At 42.0% G+C, this 17,837-nt stretch overlaps 1 protein-coding gene across 1 annotated transcript in view; it reads right to left on the bottom strand.

Annotated features, from left to right (window-relative positions):
• The window catches only part of PDC (phosducin), a 30,010-nt gene extending 12,468 nt beyond the window's left edge, over positions 1-17,542 (bottom strand). The window contains exons 1-2 of the mRNA XM_006023875.2: positions 17,506-17,542; positions 16,801-16,958 (exon numbers count right to left, since the gene is read on the bottom strand). The gene's annotated coding sequence lies outside the window, so the exon portion shown is untranslated. The remainder of the gene's footprint in view (positions 1-16,800; positions 16,959-17,505) is intronic.
• Positions 17,543-17,837: the final 295 nt, after the last annotated feature.

Raw genomic sequence — 17,837 nt, 5'->3', positions numbered from 1 at the left:
CTCAGCAGACTTGATAAGCTGAGTCTGCTCTGACAGTTATTACAGTGTGTTGGAGCATCCCCCCCACACAGCTACAGGCACCCAGCCTGGGGTGATAGCTGTTATGCACACCTCCTCTGGCAGTTCTACCATTTAGTCTGGATTACTAGCTGAAGCGGCATGTTGATTTCTTTTGAGCAGAATTAAAGTATCTTTGTGTTGAGGAACACATACAGGATGATGATATCACTATCCGTTTTATCCCTTTAAAAGGTTTAATACCCTTGGCTGCTTGCAGATGTTAACCTTTAATACCCTTGGCTATTTGCAGATGCTAACCAAACCAAACCAAAACAAAACCAAAACCAAAACCAACCAAAACAAAAACAAAACCAAAACCAAAACCAAAACCAACCAAAACAAAACAAAACAACCCATACTGTAATGGAAGATGAAGCAGTGCATTAGTTTAGCCCAGCTCCACAGCATCTGTATAACTTGAGTGCTTCAGCGGGGCTTTAGGGCACTTTTATCTAATAGTTGATTCAATCAGCTATTAGATAAAAGCACCCCAAAGCCCCACTAAAGCTCCTGATATATACAGATATTGGGTGAGCTGGGTCTAGCTAATGTGCTGCCTCTTCTGGGCTTGTGCTGGGCTTGGTGCAGGGGCATGCAGAATTTGAAGTAAAATGTCATTTTGGGTTGTTGTTTTTTTTTAATGTCTACAAGCAGCCCTTGTTACCATAACAAGGAATGTTTTTGAGAGGTAGTTAGGTATGCTAGTCTGAAGTTAGGCAGAAGGCAGGGCAGCTCCTATGAATTAAGTAGTAGTTGGGGGCGGGGTGTGCAGGGTGAGGACTGAGCTTTCATAGGCTCAGATGCATCTGATGAAGTCTTTGAAAGCTCATATCTCTGAGCAAGATGGTCTATAAGTTTAGTACCCTACCCTACCTTATTGATTTTCTTATTATACCTATAATCTTCTAGTCTTTTTAGAATTCTGCTGAGTTTTTGGCCTGCATGATGGCACACCTAGTTACAAACTGAGGAGAGTTATTTTAGCTGTGTCTGAAATAGCTTCAAGTGATAGTCATATAATCTAATAGATCACAGGACAATGAGTGGTGGCAGAAAGGTTTTTATTGGCTTGAATCACTTCACGTATGGGTCAAAACCATTTAATTTTAAACAAGCACTAGTAAGCCTTCACGGGCATCTATACATGAGCTCCGGGCTGGAGTGTGTGGGGGGGGGCACTTTAATTAGAGTGGCTCTAATTAAAGTGCCCACAGCAACATGTGTATTCAGCATCCCGCACTTCAAAATGGTGGAGGGGGTGCTCGAAATAAAGCTAGTTCTAGCTTTAGTTCAAGCACCCCCACCACCATTTTGAAGCGCAGGGATGCTGAATAGATATGGCACAGAGGCTGCTGGAGCATGTTAATTAACATGTTCTGGCAGACTTGATCAATCAAGTCTGCTCCAACATGTGCTAATTAGTACATGTCAAAACAGATGTCCAGCACACGTATAGGTGCCCCATGTGACCATTCTTCATTAGAAGTGATTGAAAATTCTCCTCTTGGATGCATTTTAATAGAAATTTCATTTTCACTAGATTGAAACTTTTAATTTAAAGAAATTCTTTTTAAAAAAATGGTGTAGGGGTAGATAGTTTCATAGTAGCTAGGGTCAGGAGGGACCTGAACAGATCATCTACCCTGACCCCCTACCACAGGCAGGAATGAATGCTAGGTTCACAAGACCCAGACAGGTGATTGTCCAACCTCCTCTTGAATTTGCCCAAGATAGGGGCGAGGATCACTTCCCAGGGAAGTTGGTTCTAGATTTTGGCCACCCTAACTATAAAATATTGCCTTCTGATCTCTAACCTAAACCTATTTTCCATCAGCTTATTACCATTGTTCCTTATCACCTCAGGTGGTGCTGGGGAGAAAAGGGTCAACCTGTTTGCTATTGATCTCCCCTGATGAGTTTGTAGGCAGCCACTAGGTCCCCCCTCAGCCTCCTCTTGCTGAGGCTGAACAGGTTCAGGTCCCTCAATCCCTCCTCATAGGTCCTGTCCTGCTGCCCTCTCACCGAGCGGGTGGCCTGCCTCTGAACCCTCTCCAGGCTGGCCACATCCCTTTTGAAGTGTGGTGCCCAGTACTTGACGCAGTACTCCAACTACGGCCTGACCAATGTCGCATAGAGGGGGAGTATCACCTCTCTGGACCAGCTTGAGGAGCATCTCTGGATGCATGACAAGGTATGGCTGGCCTTGCTGGCTGCAGTCTGGCATTGGCGGCTCATGTGCATCTTGGAGTTATTGACTCCAAGATCCCGTTCCGCCTTGAAGATGTTGAAGAATTACTTTTGCTTTTTTAACCAAACTTAATTTTTGTTGATTTTTCTTTAAAATGTTTGTAGGGTAAAAGTCTCTTCCTAACCAAAGTAGGTCAATATTTCATTTTTACCAAGTTTTTGTATAATTGTGGTTGTATGCATTTTTCAGAAATGTAACAGTTTTATATTGATAGTTATTTTTACTCTTTCTGCTTCCAAGGCTATGCATCTCAGAATAAGGGGAAAAAATAGAACTAGAATGTGTATATATTAAGGTAAAACTTATACCTTTTCTATAAAGCCCTGATTCAGCAAAGCACTTAAGCAAATACTTAGAGTTATTTACTGAGTCTGATGAGCTTTGGATCAAGTCATTAATCCATTCATTCAAGAGGCTGAGGCTTGTCCTTTCAGTGCGAGGGGCAAGAGTCCAAGGTGAGGGGTCATTTGTATATTATAGGACAGAAATGACCTTTTACTAAAATTACATGTAAACCAGTATAATACTCTAGTCAGAGATAAGATTAATAGATTATTTATTTCTTCAATGCCAAATTTGCTGGAAGAACTAAAAAACGTAGGCTACTGGTTATTTGTTGCATTGGGTAATGATGGGTAGAATCCCAACAACTTTTAAAAGTTTAGGTATGTTCCTGAGTGTATCCTTCATAGAATTTAGCAGAAGATGTAAAATATCATGCATCCTGACTGTACCTGTCTCCATTTTTATTGTCCAAAGGCCCAAAGGTTCAACTGTCCTCTTTGTTGTATAATAAATCTTTGAACTAATTTATGCAGGTTGGGCAGTCCTGATAATTTCTGATAATATTTACTGATACAACTTTTTGTCCTAATGAGTCTAGCATAATAGTAGATTTACTGTAAATAAAAATAATATTTCCCCCTGCTTCCCCTATAAAAAGTCATGATGAAAAAATTGGAATGTGCAGAATGTATTCTGCACAGGGCAAGGCAGGCAGAGAGTTAAACTGGTAACAAGTAGCCAAAACTTTGATGGCTGATAATAGCAAGACACTAAACAAATAGGAGAAAATCTTTTTGGAAATATAAACAAGGTCAGGCCCTATTCAGCAGCTGCTCCCTCTATGCACTGAAGAATTTGTCTTGTGTGTGGATTAACATTTAAAAACTCAACTGGCTGGAGGCCAGGAGTGGAGGGGAATGTAAACTAGCATCAAGGGACAAGATGAGCAAGAGACGTGGGATGTCTGAGGGAATGGGAGATGTCACGAGCTAAACCACGGATGTCTCAAATCATGAAGAGCCCTCTTCCTAAAGATGTTCATTAGCTGCTTTATGTAACCATTATGGATTGAAATTCTCAAACTTCAGGAAATGGGAAAAATTAAGGCTCTTGGAGTAAGATAGTGTTATTTGGGTCACAACACATAATGTTATAAACAATAGAAACTTTATATTAATATGCATCTTTAAAATGCAACAGAGGAATAGTCAATACAATCTGTGCAGAATGAGTGAGATATTGTTATTACTCCTTAACTTGCTTTCTGATTTAGACCTGTAACCTGGCTATCTACATTAATGCATGTTTTTGTGTTTTCAGTTCTTGTGGAATTTTTCTCAATGGGAGAAAATACAGACCTGTTAAAACTGTAAGATTCACAAAGCTCCACTGAATTCATTGCTACACTTTCTAAGAACATTGAACTAAAAGTTTTGAGTTTATAGAATATACAAGCTGTAGTATCAGCAGTAAGGTTTGGAAGCCTCTAGACTCATTAAACATAACCTTTCACTGGTATGATAAAACCAGCAGGAGACTGTCTCCCTTAGGCACAAGTTATAAATTGCTCCTTTGTTCCTTTCACTGAAATCAGCCTCCATTAAGAAGTTATCTACGGAAATGCTCTCCTCCCTTTTGGTACAACAGAGCCACTAAATACTGAGGGTGTGCATCTACACGTGTGTTAACACACTTTAGTTAATGTGTATTAAATCTAGTACCTCCATTGTGAGGTACTAAGAAAATGTGCATTAGCTAAAGAACTGGGGGCATTATAAACATACTTTTTGGTCCCGCAACATGTTGGAGATCCACTGCTTGAGTCTGCTCCACATGCAAGCTGATGCGCACTGTGCTGCATTGTGTGCAGTTGTGCAAGTAGTGAAATGTGCATCAGCACGCAGAAAATGGCGGTGGTGCACTTTTGAACTAAAGCACCTTTTATGTGTTTTACTTCAAAAGCACGAGACTGCCATTCTCTCAACGCTGATGGGTATTTCACTACTTTATACAATTGCAAGCATCTCAGCGCCAGGTGCTTTTCAAGGCATCCAGTGCTGCGGCACTTGCACATGTAAAAATGCCCATGGTTTTTTAAGTGATGCTTAATGCACATTATCCTATTTTAGTGTGCATTAAAGCATCACTAAACACACATACTATTTAATTAATGCACATTAAAATAGGGTAATGTGCTTTAAAGCACATGTGTAGACATGCTCATTTATGCTTGAATTTGGATAGGGCAGGAGGGGGAATACTATAGTTAGTATTAAAATTTCCAATAAGCAGAGAAAGGTATTTTTAAGTGAGGTAGAAGACAGATCAGGGATGGGAACCTTATAGATGAACTCATTAAGAAATGCATAAGCTTTAACAGGCAACAGCCTATTCCGTCATCTAATTATGACAATATGCTATGCCTGATGCCATTCATAGCAACTGCGGAAGTCATCTATTGCCTGCAAAAGCTTACGCATTTCTGAAGTCTCAAACGTTTTAGACTCAAGGCATCCTTCAGAAAATGCCAGCTGTTACTTTTCACTTGGCTTTTGACTACAGAAGAGTAATTCTTCCATTTTAAAGAACTCAGAATCAGAATATCTTTAACACAGGAGTCTTATTTGAAATCGCTAGGGTTATCTTGTGAATCACTTTTCCCACACCTAACAACGCTAATATAGCATGGCATCCCATGGCAACCATGAAAGAATCTTAAGGCACCCCAGAGTGTGGTGCCTGACACTCTGATCTATAAGATCACCCTGCCCTGCCTTCTGCCTTAATTTCTAATAAGCCTGATAAAAGCTCATTGATGTCATACAACCCACAGAGTTTTATCTACACTGCTGAGTACAACTCATGCTTAAATTGAGCACATGCTTGAATGCTTTGCTAAATTACAATCCTAGTGTTCAACCTTTTGCAGGTGAACCATCCTCTACTATAGGATGCATTACTACCACTATAAAAATGTACAGGAGACTATTAATACAATTATTCTAATTACTGTGGTACTTGTTCTTACTCAAAATGTGAGTTTTTAAATAAGACTTCTAATGAAATATATACATTAATATTAGATGAACCAAAAAACACCTGAACCAAATGTTCATATAAGGAGACTAATTAATTATGCTACCTATAATTACCTACATGCCATAGTTGAGGAACTGAAGTCAACAATTAGAGACCTGAAACCCAGTATTTAGGTATCTAAATACTCTTGATACTCTAGCCCTGGGTAAGTAAAGTGCCTAACTAGATGTCTAATAGTCAAAAGTTCTGAGCACCTGCAGCTCCTATTAACTTCAGTGACTATTAGGCCACTTATATATTTGCAGATATCTACATTTATATTTAGGAGCCTAATTTCAGGAATTTGGGGTTAAAACATTGCCCTATGTACCCATTTCTGCCCTCAAGTGTTTTGTTCATATATATGAAATGCAGTAAAAGTGTACTAAGTTACGTTGGCTTTTGGTGTGCAGAATTTTCTACTTTATAGTTTTGATATGGAATCACCAGGAGACTATTATATTGGAAAATGTTGCAAATGCAAGCACACAGCAATTTATTAGATTAAATAAATGGTCATATGATAAGAGGATATAAACTGGGTTGGCTGACGTAAGAAGCTGTCAGCTGCGCTGTAGATCATCAAGGTTGATGAGAATGTTATTGGATTACTTAGTTTATCGTCTTTAAAAGAGTTATGTAGTTAGTCACTGCCTGGATGGAAAAATGCAAATGAATGCAGTTCAGTTTCACTGATCCTCACAGCTTTGTCAAGAACAATGAATTATTCCAAGCAATTACATCTGATTTCAAGGGATGCTATTAGGTTAAATATCAAATGGTAAAAGAAAATTTTCTCCGTCTAACCACTTGATATCTTACGGTCCTAGCCTTCAGATAATCATTCGTGATTGTGCACATACATTATCAATTACACATTTATTTTATGTGTGCAAACCAATTTTTTATGTTAACCAATGCAAACCCTGGAACACTGGAGTTATGTGCTCCTGACAACCTACCCCCATCTTAAGTTGGGCTGCCATATTCTGCACCAGCTGTAGCTTGTGGATGATCTCCAATAGCAGTCCTACACAGAGCTCATTGCAGTAATCTACCTTTAAGGTTGCAAAGGCATGCATGATGGTGGAGAGATCTGAACCTGAAAGAAAGGGTGGCCTCCTTTTCAGTAGATGGGGTTGGTGAAAGGCACTCCTAATCACTGCTGCCACTTGAATATCCAGGTGCAGCAGAGGATCTTGGAGCACCCTGAGGCTGTGAAACTGTGTGACAATAGGAGACTGAACCCCATTAATTATGTGTCCCAATCCCACACTACTGCCCAAGTCAAGTGGTCTACCCATCACCATCACCTCTGTGTCTCTGGATTCAGTTTCAATTGGTTTACCTGCATACAATCCTCAACTTTAGCTAGGCACTGGGAAAAGATAGAGATTTCAGGTCCTAGGTCAGATGAGAAAGAGGGGTACAGCTGGGTGTTATCAGCATATTGAGAGCACTTCACTCCAAATCCCTGCACAGTTTAATCAAGCAACTTCATATGCACATTGAACAGAAGGGGCAACAAATAGAGCTCTGGGAGATCCCACAGCAAAGGTCCTGAAGATGACAATACTCACCCATCACCACCCTCTGAGACCTATCTTCTAGTAAAGAGTGGAAGCAATTTAGAGCAGCGCCCTAAATACCCACCAGGTCATGCAAATATTTTATCAGCACTTCATGATAAATCTATCTAAGGCTGTTAAAAGGTCTAGTAAGATCAGCAGGGCACCATTGATTTCCAGGGGAAGATAATTGACCAAGGCTACAAGCACAGTCTTTGTGCAATATCCAGAATGAAAGTCAGACTGACGTGGGTCTAGGAATCCAGATATACCTGGAGCTGATCGGTAACCATTTATTCAATAACTTCTGCAGACAGTGAAGGTTGGAGGCAGGATGAAAACTGGCTGGGACAGGTAGCAGGAGAGTGCTGCATGTGCAGCAGGGAGAGATCTGGGCTGCCCACATGGCAAGAGAGGCTGGTTTTTCTGTGTTGTACGCATGGCTAGTAAAGAAGTTGTGCTGCTCGTGGAGTGGAGGAGGGGACTGGCTGTTCACACTGTCAAAGCAGTAGAGGAGAGCCAGCTGCTCGCATTGCCCACATAGTTGGGGGGAAGTCAGGCTGTTTGTGCAACTCAGGGAGATAGGGAGGATACCCACAGAATGTGCAACCTGGGGAATTGCAGCATGTGGGGTGTTTGCTCCACCCCCACTGTTCAGAAGTTAGACATTCTTGATCTAGACCATTGTTTACTACTTGCATCTCCACTGCAAGAATGATTCCTTAGCTAGAGAAATCAAAGCAAGAGTTGTTCATCTAAGGCTTGGTGCATATATTTATTTTAAGGATGAAGATGGATTTTTGCAATGGCAAGTTTCTGTAAAGATTGTATATTTTGTGTCTAAGCTGAAAGATAGAGATGGACTTGCTATTGCAGCATAGATTGCAACTCTAGGACACGATCAGCATACACAGCAAGAACATGTGAAAAAACTGGAGCTTCCTTTGTTGAACAATCACACTTTCAACAGCCGGATGGTGTGTCTTAAAAAGAAAACATTTTGCTGTCCTAGCGCAATACAGCAAAAAATGAATAAATTAATCATAAGCATGCACATTACATTCAAACTTTATGCTTTCTCTTCATCGGGGTTCTCAAAAGTCTTCAGAATGTGGGTTACATATTAAAACAGACACTGTCTTGTGGGCACCCCATGTGCAACACCAGAAATCACCTCCTCTGCAGTTTGTGATCACACAACATCCGTATAGTAACTGCAAGAATTGCTTACAAGAAAAAGTAATATCGGGAAGGAATTTAATATTTTTCTAGACTGGTGGTGCTCAACTTCTGGTCCATGGGCCAGCTCTGATGTCATGTCATCTGGTCTGCAGGGCTCCTCATGGATCTGTGGACAGCCCCATGGACCATGGTCCTGAATGCTAGAATAGGCATGCAGGGCAGCATGGGGCCCAATCTTGGCTTACGGGGACCAGGCAGAGCAGCTCGGGGTCCCCCAGTCTGATCCTGGCTGTGCAGAGGTGGTGTGGGGCTTGAGCCTGATCCCACACAGGTGTGGGAAATGCAGGTTCCCGCAACCGAGTCCTGGTGTGCAGGGGCTGAGTGGAAGCAGCACAAACCTGAGGGCCACAACTGTAAGCACTGATCTAGATGCTTTGAATGTGATCTGTTTGGAAAAAGTAGGAGAGGCAGTAGTTTGTAACTACCTTGTTTTTTTGGATCAGAACAATAGCAAATATTTCCTGAATTCCTAATGATTCACATAGACTTTTTTTTTGCCAGAAAGTCCTGCTTTTAGTGGGAGGGGATTAGGGGCTTGCAAAATACCTAATTGGAGCAAAAAAGAGAATATCCAAAATGTGCATATACGTTCCTCCAAGTCCCTGATTTTTTTTTTCAAAATTGCCTTTCTGAGGACCACTTTTTGTTTAATCAACTCAGTCATTTAAAAACCCTAAAATTTGTCCTATGCACCTTATTTTCCTAGCTACAAATGTTGAGTAGCTCTCTCAGTGCAGACCCCATCAATAAAGAAAACGACAGCTGGTTTGTAAGGATGCACCAGATGAAAATTACTGGCTGTTATTTCTCTGCAGAGAAGAAAACAATATGCTGAAGTTTATTCTATCACAAACCTGAAAGAACACCAGTAGATTTCTCCTGCTGTACTTCAGATCTGCTGTGGAGTAGCTGCTGCCAACCTGGACTCTTCTGTTCTTGGCAGCATCCTTGTAGTCCCAGTAAAACTTATCTGCTAATTCTACTACTTCTTTTGGATCTGGTCTTCGCAAGATGTTACCACACAGAGATTTTTGTCAAGCTGAGGAATGGTTCAGCTGAAGCAAGGTTTCAGAAGAAGACAGAAAAGAAAAAAACAGCATCTCTCTTACTGCTCCATGCAGCTAACACCCCTTTTGAAATGTGACCTAAGGGTAGTTCCAGGTGAAATATTATAGCAATCTGATGAGTCTCAAAATTTCTCATTAACTCTGATCTCAATGGGGGAAAAAATAGGGTAGCACCTGGATTTTACTAAAGATACTACTTTGATATTTGTTCATCTTTCAGTAGAAGAAAGAACCAATAACATGAAAAAGTTGACTTTCTCTCACTACTCCAGAACAGAGCCCACATGTGCTTCCAAAATTAACCTCATTCCTGGGCCTGGACTTCATGAAGAAACTTCTGGTAATAAAGCTCCAATTCTAGGTCCATGCTACTCCTAAGGACTGGTTCTCCTTGATAACTGCCTGCCTCCCTTATAGTCTAGATGGAGTTAATAAATGATGAGTCAATCCTCCTTTAATTAATCCACAGTGATCCATCAGCATTTACTTACAATTTCTCAACACTGCTTCCCCCACAAATACAAGAGGGTCAACAGGAAGGACCTGTCCCCTTCTAACTGGTAACTGGAGGAGGAGGCTAAGTGAGCAGGAAGTGTGAGGAATAGAAAAAGGACAGTAGGAAAAGACCTGTAAGGATGCTGACAAATGTGGAAAAAAATGCTTTACTAGAAGAAGAAGCAGGTTAGTTTGAGCTGGCTCCCTAGCATCTATATAGATTGGCCACTTCAGCAGGGCTTTTTGGTGCTTTTATCTAAAGCTGATTCAATCAGCTATTATATAAAAGCACCAGAAAGCCCTGCTGAAGCACGTGATCTATATAGACGTTGGGTGAACTGGGTCAAACTAACACAATGCCTCTTCTGGGTATGTGCTGCCCTAGGTGCAGGGGCTTGCTGAGCAGAAAGTAAAGCGCTGGGTTTTTTTTTGTGGGGGGGGGGTGGGTTTCACATCTATAAGTAGTAGGGCTGTGCAAAGCTTTGGGTGCTGATTCGATTCGGAGGAGATTCAGCCTGATTTGGTGGCTGAATCTCCAAATCAGAATTGAATCAGGGGACCAATTAAAAGGTCCAAATTGATTCAAAGCTCTCCAAATTGATTCAGAAAAGATTCAGAGAGCTTTGATGATTCAGGCAGTCCCTGCTGGCTGCAGCAGGGAGCTGGATCCGGACTCCATGCTGATAAGTAGGGGATGGGGGAGAGGGGGCTGGAGGAAGGGGGAGGACACCTTGGGGGTACCCCTGCCAGGCCCCATCCCCTGCCCACTCTCCCAGCCCCTGCCATGGATGCCCCACCCATCCCAGTTCCCGGCTTTTAAAAAAAAAAGCCCGAACTCACCAGCTGCTGCCTGGGGGGTGGCGGGGGGAGGGTGATCTCTGCTGCTCCCTACTGTCCCACGCATGATGGATTCCTATTTGATATCTCTGGATTTATCTTGTGAATTATATGTAGGTATTTCTACACCTTACCAGTATTTGTGTGGGCGGCCAGAGGTAAGTAAATTGGGAGGAAGGGGCTGATAAAATCAGTAAAGACAGGAGGGTGCTTTGGTGGGTTTATGGAAGAAGCTGCTCAGTTTGGGGAGAGTGGGTAGTCAGGGAGACTAAAACAGCACAGCCTCAGGGCTGTGGCAAGTGGCTGGGCTTTCTGAGCTCCAGGTCTGTTTTGTAAATGTGTGCAGGTATTTGTTAGGCCAGGTTAACCCATTTTAGATCAGGTTAACTGAGGCCAGTCTAAAGTTAGTTCACTTCTGAGGTGAACTAACTTTAGGTTGGGTGTTCCATTTTTCATTTTGACTTAAGTCCTATGGCTACTTGCATGGTCAGCCATTTAGATTGCCCTAAACTTAGTTAGGACAATCTAAATGAAATAGTTGTAGGTACCCTTAGTGATGCAATTAAGAAAACAAATTAGAACAAAAGCAGGTTTATCCATGAAGAATGTTTTCTAGCAAGTCTAATTAATAGAATTTTCCAGTCATATACTCAAAGTTATTCCTATCAAATATGTATTATACAAGTTAGAATGTATGTGTGTATTAACAAGGTATCCAGGTTGTAGCTGTGTTGGTCTAGAGGCAAAAGGAATAAACGTTTGTGGTAGAGTTGATATCTTTTATTAGACCAACTAGATTTTTGGATTTTTTTTTTTTTTTTTATGAATTTTTGGTTTTTTTTTTTTTTTTTTTTTTTGCAAAAATCAAATTGGTCTAATAAAAGATATTACCTCTACCATGAGTTCTGATTCATTTTGTATTGACAAGGTAGTTTATAAAATGGTATTAAGCCAAATGCAGAAAAGAAACAAATGCAAATAAACACAAAACAACCCCGAAACAAATAAGACTGCATGCTTTTTAATTCATTGTTTAATATAGTGTAGAATAAAAGTATCCATTTGAATAGAGCTGTGCAGATTTTGCAGGTGAATCATTTTTTGCCAAGGAAAAAAGTAGCATTTTTGAGTAGATAGTTCCTCTGTTGCAAAGAACTCAGAGGGTGTGTCTACATGTGGTATCAATGCACTGAAAGCTTACTGTACAGTAAACTTTCCCTGGGAGCTTGTGTGCACATGCGCCCATCAGGGCAAATTTGCTCCTGAAGGGAGCAGCATAATGCAGGGCTAATCCTGTCCTGCTGTGCTCTGATACAGCAGCCAGGGGGAGTGCTAGGCTTCCCTGGGTGCCAATCCTGGGCTGGCGGGGGGCACTGGGGTCAGGCCTTGGCTCTGGGAGGTGGGGGAGCTGTCCTGCCTCCAAGGCAGCTGCCTCCCACCCTACAGCCCTGCCCCAGGCAGCTGCCTGCTGCCCAACCCCCACTTTGAGATTGGAACTGGGGCAGGGACATTGTCCCTTGCCTCAACAGCTGCCTGCTGCTGGGCCCCTGCTCTGATCTCTGATTTCAATGTCCCAGCCCTGGCTCTGATCTTGGAGCTGAGGCCTGGCAGCTGCCTGTTGCCAGGGCAGGGGATGGTGTCCCAGCCCCAGCTCTGATTGGCCAACCAGAGTAGGGGGCTCAGAAGCAGGCAGCTGCCTGAGAGCGGGGACAATTCTTCTGTTCCCTGCTGCGTGGGCTGACCAAGAACAATTTTTCCCCAATCAGTTGCCTACCCATGAGCTACTGTGCAGTAGCTACTGCATTGTAAATCTATTACCTGTATTTACAGGTAGTAGCAAACTATGTGTTAGACTATTTTACCACTCTGTCATTGCTGTGCACGGTTACACAGTGCCACTTTACTGTGCAGTAGATTAGTCCACTGTGTAGTAAAGTGTCTCATGTAGACCTGCCCAGAAAGACCACAACAGGTCAGAATTCTTTTGACATGATGGATTCCTATTTGATATCTCTGGGTTTATCTTGTAAATCACATGTAGGTATTTCTACACCTAACATGCTAGTATTGTGCAGCATCTTGTCACTCTTAAAAGGATCTGTGGGCTTGTGTGTGTGTGTGTGTGGGGGGGGGGGTCCACATTCCAGTAGCCTTGGTCCTTTCATTAGCCTTAACCCCTACCTCTTCCCCTGCCTCCTCCCCCGCCCACCCCCCCGGTGGGAGATGTGATTTCTGCAGGGAGTTGAACTAAATGACTTTGGAGGTCCCTTCAAACCGTACTTCTCCATGGTTCTATGAGATATATTGATTCAATCAGCAGCCAGGGGTCCCCTACCACAGTGTCTTTTGCCAAATTCAGTGTTACGATATCAATGAGAATCAGTGGCACTATGTGGTCGGGGGGGGGGGCAGTGGTGTCACCTGCCACAGATGTCAGGAGCAAGATTGTTTCTGTGTTAAGCCCCTAGCTATTGGCCATGCCAACACCTCCCCCCCATGCAGCCAGGGTATCCCCCCATGGGGGATAGGTGTGAAGCAGATGAGTGTACTGGTACTACTGGGATGTGACCTCTATGCTGCCCAAGGTGCAAACCTTTCCAGTTAGGCTTCTGTGGGTCCATCTACACATGCATTAATGTGCTGTTGCATTAAGTTTAGTACCTTTAATATGAGGTACTACATAAATGCACAGTAGTTGGTGCTAATGCGCAGTAGCAATGGCCAACAGTCTTTTTATTATGCTTAATGCGCAGTAGACTAATTCTACTGAGCCTTAGCACAGGTTTTGCCATGACACGCTAAAGTTCAGTAGAATTAGTCTACTGCATATTAAGCATCTCATGTAGGTGTGCCCTGTTGAAAACAACCTCACTGCAGACCTGGGACCTGCCAATTCTCCATGCTCTGTACTGACAGGGCTTTTCTCTTTAACAGAATCGCAATAAATAATTGTTTTTGTAGCAGTTGTATATTTAAAAAAATGCTGACACAACAGGAAAGTCCTTGCAGCACTTCTGAAGATAAAAATGAACTGGATGAAAATGGACAGGGTTATTCAGTTTTCTAAGATGTGAAATAGTGCTAGAGGCAGTGAGCACCCCACAAACAAAATTTAAAAAATAAAAAATATATATAATCAGTGTTGCACTAGTGATAAAAATATTGACATACAGAAGAACTTGTGAGAATTTCAAGTTCCACAGGGGCTATGGCTGAATTCTGTATCGCAGTAGAAACCTGGGAAGGGAATGCAGCAATCGTGTCATAATCAGATTATTTGGTTATTACCCCTCATTCTCTCCTGGGTGATGTTAGCAGTGACATACTAGAATTAGGAATCAATATTTTATATCATAATAAACCATCCACAATTCCAGTTTTGAAATGGAAAGAAGCATTCATCTATAACTCTAGCAGTGCATGAAAAAAGTCTCATTGCTGAAGTAGCAGAGAACAAATTCAAAATGGTGACCAATATTAACTTAAGTTCCAATCTTGTTCAAATAATTAATTCTAGGTAGAAACCTTTTGGTGAACCCAGAGAAATACTTTCATGAACTGCAAACTTTCCCAAGAATTTAATTACAAATATCACTGCTGTTTATGCATAAATGAGAATAAATTGGAATAAAACAAAAGGTAAAAAAGGTAGCTCCCCCCCTCCCCCCAAGTGTCTGGAATGATCTGAAAACTAGATGGATCAATTGAAGGTTCAGGCTTTAGGGATTACCACTGTTGAGAACTAAGTAATGAAATTACTTGCATAGCAAATTGTTGTAAAGGAACATTTATATGGTTTAATTTTACTTTGATTACTTGGTGACATTGTAATTTTTTATTTGTAATTTTATTTAAAACTATGTTAAACTTGTATCTTTCATGGGCATATACAGTGTCCCTAAAAGGTACAAATAAGGAACAAAACCCAATGATACCATAGATTACTCCTTTGTTTTATATTGGTATACAAGAAAAATAAATGTTTATTTACAAATTGGAAAAAATTGGCTGTGTTTTACACTTAGAGAGATGTCAGCATATGGTAAAACAAATGTCAGTTAATAAAGGCTTCTCTTCTGGACATACAAGTGGAATCACGGTCCTGACGCTACTCTTATTACAGTTAATGGCAAAACTGCCACTGTTGTGAAAAAGAGCAGGATTGGCACTTCCTTTATCATTACATACTATGGACTACTATGCCTTTCATTTCACTGTTGCAAAACTACTGTGGCTTATAGTGCAGCACCAGGTACACTTGAAGCCAAAATTTAGCCCAATATCTGTATTTATTTCCATTAGTTTACAGCAACATAAAACAAAGACAATTAAGTTTACTGAATTCTGAGCCCAGGAGCTGATACCATCAGACCTGGATGTCTAAAGTTAGGGACCTGAAAAGAAGTGGCCTATTTTAAAACCAGTAATACCCCATGGCTCTCAGATTTTAATAGGATAGCACTAAGGAGCCAGATGTTTGGACCTAACTGTAATAAATTTGATCTGAAAAACATTCCAATCAAAAATACTGAAATGTCCATTAAAAGAACAACACAATTATCGTCTCCTGTAACATCTTTTGAAAAGGGTAAAGTTAAAGTACAGCAAAAGCAAGATTTGAAATCAACAGTCAATGGCATAGCTAGATATGGGTAAGTGGGGCACTAGCCCTGAGCACTAATTTGGAGGGATACCAGAATGGTGGCCTCTCGGGCATCTGCGCTAGAGCAGTGGCAGCAGCATCAGCTGGGAACTTCGAGTCCCCAGGACAGGTTAGACCAGTCCAACCTGCGGGCTGGATTGGGCCTGTGGCAGACTCCATTTCCCAGAAGTGCCTGTGGCAGCAGCTCTTTCTGACTGCTGTTACTGGACCCTCCCCTTCTGCCCAGGCACCCTGGCCTGCCCATCCCATATTCACTACTGGACCCATATGGGCAGGGTGCACAGCCAGGCAGCTGGGATGGGGCCGCAGCGGGGAGTGAGTTGGGTGGGCAGGGCTGGGGATACCCCAGGATCTTGTGAGGAGTGGGCCCAGGGCAGAGCCGCGATCCACTGCCCCCATCCCATGCCCCTGTGATAAGCACAGGTTTCACAGGCAGGGTCATGCAGGGAGAAGATCATGGCTCTGCCACAGCTCCACACTGTCACTGCTTCAAGATCCTGGCCCTGGAGCAGCTCCCTGCCCAGCTGCAGGTCCTGCCCATGCAGCTGCTGCCCAGCCGGTCTCTCTCCATGGAGACCTCTGGAGCGCAGGAAATGGAGTCGGGTTGCCAGCTAGATCTGCCATTTTGCCTATCCCTGGGTTAGACTGATCCCCCGTTTCCCACTCCTTCTGCTTACTCTCTCTCTCAATGTCCTTCCTTGCTCTTTGGCAGAGTTTTGCCCCAAGAGCAAAACTTGCTAGCTATACCTCTGGCCCCAGTGAAGTCAATGTAAAGATTTCCATTGACTTAAATAGGTTCAGAATTTCACCCAAGGAACAGGTATCAGTTCCTTCCACTGAAGGACACAGAGGACCTCCCAGGGCATGCTTTGTACCTCATGGACTTAGAACTTCAATAGACTTACACTGTACCAAAATTAATTTCTCTGGAGCTGTACCACTCATTACAACTGATCACAGTTTCTACAGCTGCAATGCCAGCATTTGTTTACTGCAAAGCTTATTATTCTACAGAGTACAATCAGCTGGTTTGCTGAAAAAATCTGGTGAGTAAGTAAAAATCTGGTCTTTTTAAATCAATAGCTTTACTTTGTGATGCTTTACCTAACCATTGTCTAAGAAAGAGCACTCAATACAGAATGTGCATTGGGTACTACTTACACGTTTCTACTGCCCTTGCAAACTCTTCTAAACTTGCATCTTTTTTTCTAGCAGCTACAGTAAAACTTTAAGATATCAGCACGTAAAAAATTCTACCTTATAGGCTCAGCAGCTCAGCTCCACTTTTGTGACCAGCGTCCTTGACGGTTTGCAGCAGAGGAGGGTATGACTTGCTGGCTGGATTGCAACTGAGGACAGATAGTTCTGGAGTAGGATTTAGGTTTCTGCATAATGATGACCCTTACAGAAATAGCCTGGACAGGTAATAGGATTAACATAAGGGAATTAGTAAATTCTCTACATTAGTCTGGACCAATGACATTGCAGGCTCAACAAGGATTTAAAGGTTTTAATACATAGATATAATTTGGAATGAAAAAAACAACCCGGCCTAAAGAAGAGATACAGATGGCACCTCAATATTGTGGTGATAGGCATGTTATAAATACTTAAGATATACAGGTGCCTAATAGACACGCACCACTACAAGGGAGCAATTTCCTTTACAACATTGATTAGGTTATAAATAGATTTGATATGATCGCTGATCACTTTGTATAAATAAGATGAAGCTATTAGTAGAAATTTTGCTAACTTTTATAAAAACACTGCAGTAATATATATCTACCTGTTATTTAAAAAAACCAAAAAAACAAAGCTTTAAGACCCAGCAAAAGAGAGAAATGCTACCTTATGTCAAATGAAAGTATAATCTCCTATGTGATATAAATGAAGTGCGAAATGTAGAATAGCTTTAAATGAACACGCAGGATATTATATTTGACCTTTAGGATTCTTAACCTGTTGTGCCATAGGAGTGCTGGGCCCATCTCAGAGATATTATGGACAGACATTCAATTTGCGTGCTGAGAATTTCCTGTACCATGAAAAATAGGGTGAGAAGGAGGCTGTATAGCTATTCCAGCTCCTTAGCTTGGGAATGTCACAGCTGCCTCAAAGGTAAGCTCTTTAGCCGGGAGGCAATAGAGGGCTGCTGTGTAGATGGCCACTGCCAGTGGAGTTTGATCGTTGACAACCTGCCTAAGTATCAGTGGCCAACAACAGCCACTCACCCTGCAGCACTGGTAGTGCAAGGCAAATTGCTCTCCTGCCCCTCTCCCCCCCCCACTACA

This window comes from Alligator sinensis, unplaced genomic scaffold (assembly GCF_000455745.1).
Source record: "Alligator sinensis unplaced genomic scaffold, ASM45574v1 scaffold468_1, whole genome shotgun sequence".
Lineage (NCBI taxonomy): Eukaryota > Metazoa > Chordata > Crocodylia > Alligatoridae > Alligator > Alligator sinensis.
Note: the sequence above shows the minus strand (reverse complement) of the source record. Positions and strands in the feature narration are given on the sequence as shown.